Source organism: Scyliorhinus canicula, chromosome 3 (assembly GCF_902713615.1).
Source record: "Scyliorhinus canicula chromosome 3, sScyCan1.1, whole genome shotgun sequence".
Classification (NCBI taxonomy): Eukaryota; Metazoa; Chordata; class Chondrichthyes; order Carcharhiniformes; family Scyliorhinidae; genus Scyliorhinus; species Scyliorhinus canicula.
The window spans coordinates 118,437,395-118,443,394 of record NC_052148.1 but is presented as its reverse complement, the minus strand read 5'-3'; the positions used below and the strand labels follow the sequence as shown (position 1 = coordinate 118,443,394).

General features: G+C 44.8%; 1 protein-coding gene across 3 annotated transcripts in view; it reads left to right on the top strand.

Moving 5' to 3' along the window:
* The first annotated feature begins 853 nt into the window (after positions 1-853).
* Positions 854-6,000, top strand: part of cep135 (centrosomal protein 135) — a 190,808-nt gene continuing 185,661 nt past the window's right edge. Inside the window, exon 1 of one of the 3 annotated variants that reach the window (XM_038791149.1) lies at positions 854-988. The gene's annotated coding sequence lies outside the window, so the exon portion shown is untranslated. Of the gene's footprint in view, positions 1,019-1,319; positions 1,340-6,000 lie in introns of those variants that run through there. The other 2 variants (XM_038791151.1, XM_038791152.1) reach the window with 2 other exon arrangements.

Here is a 6,000-nt window from a genome sequence, read left to right as displayed (position 1 = left end):
AACTTGTCCAAACCAGAATCTTTTATTGAGTCTTGCGTGGTAAGATAGCAATCTAATCCAGAGCCCGTTATCATGGATTCTGTTTATTACTCCTCTGGAATCTGCACCTAGCACTGACCATTCATTTGTATATCTTAATTCCCTCTTAATCTTGTTCCCCAGATGGCTGGATGGGTCTCCTCTGATATGGGCAACACTGGTCACATGACCTTGGTCCAGAGACCATATGGTATGTCTGCACCGCCATCTGCTGGTTATCTATGATATCGCCCATAGGCATATCACCACAACACCCATCTCTAAAGACAGAAGGTTATGGATTCAAGTTCAACTCCAGAAACTATCACCCTGAATCGAGGTTGTTACTCCAGCAGAGCACTGAGGGAATGCTTCGCTGCTGGGTGCGCCATTTTTCAAATAAGATTCAAAATGGAGGCACATCTGCTCTCTCAGGTAGACATAAAGAATTCCATGCCACTATTGCAAAGTAGATCAAGGGTTCTCCCTGGTCCTGCTCCAATTCCATTATCGCACCATTCACACATGCCAGGTTGCCTCGCCTTACTGAGTGCTGATCTGCCATGTCTCCTGCTGTGTAATATTACTTCACCTGGTGGGTGTACCTCCACTACCCAGAGTGCCATTACCCCTGGTTCCATTGTCTCACAGGATGCTGATCCCCCCGGGGCCCCACTGGGTGCTGCTATCTCACTTGGTGCTGTCTAACTGGGTGCGGATTCCCCCGGGCGCAGCTGTCTGGCTGGGTGCCGCTGTCTGGCTGGGTGCCGATTCCCCTGGGCGCCGATTCTCCCGGTCACCGCTGGGTGCCGCTGTCTGGTTGGGTGCCGATTCCTCCGGGCGCCGTTGGGTGCCGCTGTCGGGCGGCTCGCTCCGGCCTGGACGGGGTGCGCGCCATTTTCAAACCTCTTGCCGCGGAGATTCGGGTTCTGGCCGGTGACAGAGGGAAGCGGAGCCACTGAGAGACGAGGTATAACGGCCGGGGGAATTCGCCGCCGCGGTGAGGTGTCCGAGAGTGCGCGGACTTTGGGGGTGGGGTGAGGTCGGGCTTGCAAAGCCGGGGGGGAGAGAGAGCGAGAGACCCGGTCCCCGAGGGGGAAAGCGAGCGAGAGACCCGGTCCCCGAGGGGGAAAGCGCCGGCCTTTAATTAAAGGGCTGGCCGCCATTTGGCCGCCGATGGGTGAGGCCTGGAACCGGCCGCGAGACGAGGTGGCCGTGCGCATGCGTGGGTGCAGACAGAGGGTCCCGGTCACAGGACCATTGACTGACTCTCCATCAGAAACATTGTCCTCATTGACACTGATTGACCCCAGCAGGAATGGTGAGGACCTGGTTAAAATGACCAGCCCTTCTCTGACAGTATCCCATCTAATATTAATAATTCCTCGATGTTTGTGGACAGTTTGTATGTCCCCTCTCAATTGCGATATCTGCTCTACCACCGGCTTGGTTGTCTCAGTAAACATTAAGAGGAAGTCTTGGAGAAAAAATATCAGATCGTCTGGAAACTTCTTAACGTTTGGCTTTAATTATTGTGCAATCCCTACAGCGCAGAAGGAGGCCAATCGGCCCATCGAGTCTGCACTGACCTTCTGAAAGAGCATCCCACCAAGGACCAATCCCCCCGTAACCCCACCTAGGCCACCGTGCCTCCCCATGTATCCTACCGCTGGAGTGATGCCTCAAAAGTGTTATATTATCTAAGAGATGATACCATTGCTCACCAGGGGGGATGGGGGTTCCAGGGCTTCTGTGAGGAATTTGCAGCAGTCTGGGGTGGAGGGACAAGAATGTTTTTACTTTGCCAGATAATTGTACTTCTCATTGAGATCCGACCTTGTATCCCTTCAGTCAGTTTCTTGCTGGGACATAACAAGCAATCCCTGTAACCAACTTTCTTCCCTGGTCAGTTAAGTGTTCTCACTTAACAAGCTGTGGTTCAAGCTGCACCCCAGGGCCTGAACAAAAAAAAATAAAGTAAAACTACGGAGGGCAGAGTCTGCCCAGATTATAAGAAATAGGAGCTAGAGTAGGCCCTTTAGCCCATCAAACCTGCTCTGTCATGCAGCAAGATCATGGCTAATCTGATTGTGGCCTTAACTCCAGCTTCCTCCCATGCCCATTATAATCCTTAACTCCCTTGTAGGTCAAAAATTGTCTAATTCTGTCCTGAATATATTCAATGACCAACCTCCACTGTTCTGTGGGATAGTAAATAAGAGAAGAAATTCCTTCTCAACTGTCTTAAATGGGAAACGTCTAGTATTTAAACTGTTCGCCCGGTTTTAGTTTCCCTTTGAGAGGAAGCACCTACTCTGTCAACTCCCCCTCAGAATCTTGTATGTTTCAATATGTGTGCAGGTAACAGTGGTTAGCACTGTTGCTTCACAGCGCCAGAGTCCCAGATTCGATTCCCGGCTTGGGTCACTGTCTGCGCATTCTCTCTGTCTGCGTGGGCTTCCTCTGGCTGCTCCGGTTTCCTCCCACAAGTCCCGAAAGATTCTCCCTCTGTACCCGAAGAAGTGCCAGAATGTGGCGACTAGCGACTTTTCACAGTAACTTCATTGCAGTGTTGATGTAAGCCTACTTGTGACAACAAAGATTATTATTATTAAAAATAAGGTCACCTCGCATTCTTCTAACTCTAATGATTATAAACCCAGGCTGCTCAACTTTTCCTTTCATCTGGGAACTTTTCTGGATTGCTTCCAATTCAAGTATATCCCTTCTTAAGTAAGGAGACCAAAATTGTACACAGTACTCCAGGTTCGGTCTCACAAATCCCTGCATACTTGTAGCAATGCTTCCCTATTTTATATTCTGTTTCCCTTGGAATAAATGCCAGCATTCCATTTGCTTTTCTAATTACTTGCTGTACCTGCATGCCAACATTTTGAGAATCATGTACAGGGACACCTCGATCCCTCCATTGGAGGTACTGCAAAAACAAGGCTCCATCTTTGTTAAGGGTAGCTTTCTGCCCAGAGCACTGATTCTGTTTCATACTGTATCCGTATAGCTTTCATTCATTCACTTATTGAATTTGTATAGGTGGGGCACACAGCAAGTTGAGAGCCAAAGTGTATCTGATGGGTACCTGGGCTAAAGAGTGTTGCTGCACATGTGGAAAAGAAACTGGGGGTTGAGTCCTGGTCTGATTTCAGCTAATTTCCTGAATGCTCATAAAGGTGCTAGACTGTCTTGCTTAAAACTTGTTGGAATATTTGGTCCGCTTTTGAGGGATGGAGTACAGTCAAGTTGCAACCCTTGGAATATGTCTAGGAGTAGCAGAGGTTTGACAGCATGAGTGAGATACCCAGAATAGGAACCGAGGAATGGGTACGATAACGTGGTGAAAAGATGGATTGTATTTTTTCTCCAGTTTTCTGCTCTGATATTGTTCAGCTTTGATTGGTCCATGATATCATATACATGACCATCAACATTAGAAATTTTCAGTATTACCCGTGTAAGATTTTTAATATCAATAGTTTTTTTGATGTTGAAGCAATATGGATATAGAAGTAGTTTAAACAGTAATATGAAGTGATGAAACTTAATGCATCAAGCCTTCTCGTCATGCTAATATCTGCACATTACAATTGATTCTCAGCAGTTTGAGAATTTACACCACTGTCAGGAATAGCTAGATATCTAGTGCTTTGAATTAATGAGGAACTGTAATTAGAAGATGCACCATGGAGAGAAAGCTGTTTTACTGTGTAGCTCTTTAGCAAATGCATGCAGGATCTTTGTGTCAACTGTGATTAGAAACTAGCTTGATATCACACACTGCTTTTGTTGCCTTGTAAACTGACTCAGTCACATAATACTCTTCTAACACAGAGATGCAAGTGTTAACTTAATTCCTGCTGCTAGTTTCATATCACATTAACAACTCCTGCTACTGTAGTGAACTACTGTTTAACGTAGAATTTCAGGAAACAGGAACTCAATTGATTAAATAAATTGTATATTAAGGCTCTTCAAAAGAAACTAAATGCCACTTTAGAGCATTTGAGGTGACAAAGAAGCAGGGCTTTGTTTGCTAACTTGTTGGAAGAATTTGTTGGAAGAATCGGTTTGTAACACAAGAAAAGGAGAATTGCACCCTTTGAAAAAAAAAAATACATGTTCAGCAATTACTGCATATGCAAAGTATGCTTGCTATTCCTATCCATGGTTCACTATTAATGCTGCTGGAAGTGGCCTACCAAAGTACTCAATTGTGAAAATAATTGGCACCACCATTTTCTGAAAGCAGCTTGTCTCCTGCATTCCAGAATATTTTATATGAAAATAGGCACAGTAAGGAAATTGTGTAATCTCAGTTCAGAAGCTGATAAATGGTGTCTTTTATTCATTTGAATATTTTTGCATGTGTTCTGTTGCATTAATAAGATTGCATTAACTAGCACAAAAAATGGGTCTAGCTGTAAAATTGTGGACAAATGCATTTAAAAAAATTATTTGGGATGTGGGCATCACTGGGAAAGGAATCTGCCATCCTTAACCAGTTAGCCTAATTGAGAGTCTAGGTCCACAGCAATGTGGTTGACTCTTAACTGCCCTGTGAAATAGCCTAAATGCCACTCAATATAAGGCAATTGGGGATGGGCAACAAACGCTCGCCTTGTCAGTCACACTAATATCCCATGAAAGAAAAATTTAACTAGCCAATATTCAGTTTGGGTTCTTCTAATGGCGGGAGAGGGTCTTGAGTGTTCTATGTTTGTTTTGTTGGATATCAGAAATAAGGGATGGATTTAAGTGAATCTAATTTATGTGAAGAAAGGGGTTAAAACTCTAGTTAGATTCATGTTAAACAAAGGTGTTTGCATGTATGGAGGTTTTGGTTTCATTTCAAACTGTCTGCATTGTGATTTAAGAATTTGTGACGTGAAAAACAAACAACTTAAAGACTTTGCTATTGCTCATCAGCTAGGGTCTACCTTTACGTTCGAAAGACCTTATGAGTTTAGTTTTTAACTGGATTCAAGGTAGTTGGAGCTCAGCAGCTGGAGATGAAACCGCTCTCATAGCTCTAAAAGAAGCAATACAATCGAGTAATGGGAAGAAAGCAAGTCCCAGAAACTATAGTTCTAGAAACCAGGAAATGAAATGGGATGTCCCAGGAAAACTGAAGCAAAAGGGACAAATGAACTGGAAACTGAAGAAAGGTATTGTTCATTGAAGTTAAAGAGAGCTGAAAATTGCAGACCTGATGAAGTTGGCTTGCAAGGTGCCAGATATCTTTTTTATTTAATATTTTTTTCATTCTCCTTTTTCACATTTTCTCCCAAAATTACACCCACCAACAATAAACAATAATCATTAACAAATATGTCAATCCCCATATCAATAACAATGATCCCATCCTCCCACCAACCCCCAAACAGTAGCCCGCATGTTCACACAAACAAATGACAAAAAAGGAATTAGGGATCACCCATAGTCGCCATTAACACACACAGCCCCCCAACCCTCCCACCCACCCGCCCCAACTAATGTTCGATGTTATCCAGTTCTTGAAAGTGCATAATGAATAATGCCCATGAATTGTAGAACCCCTCCATCCTTCCCCTCAGTTCAAACTTAACCTTCTCAAGAGTCAAGAATTCCAACAGGTCCCCCCGCCACGCCAGGGCACAGGGTGGAGAGGTTGCTCTCCAACCTATCAGGATCCGCCTTTGGGAAATCAACGAGGCAAAGATTACAACATCTGCCTCCGACCAATTTCCAACCCTGGCTGGTCCGACTTCATGTGCACCACTTCAGAAATTACCCTAAAAACTTCCTTCCAGTAATCCTCTAGCTTTGGACAGGACCAAAACATATGAACGTGATTAGCCCCCCCCCCCCCCCCCCCCCAACACACCCCCGCCCCGCAAAGTTCACACACATCTTCTACTCCTTCAAAGAATCGGCTCATCCTCACCATGGTGATGTGTGCTCTGTATACCACCTTCAGCTGTATCAGCC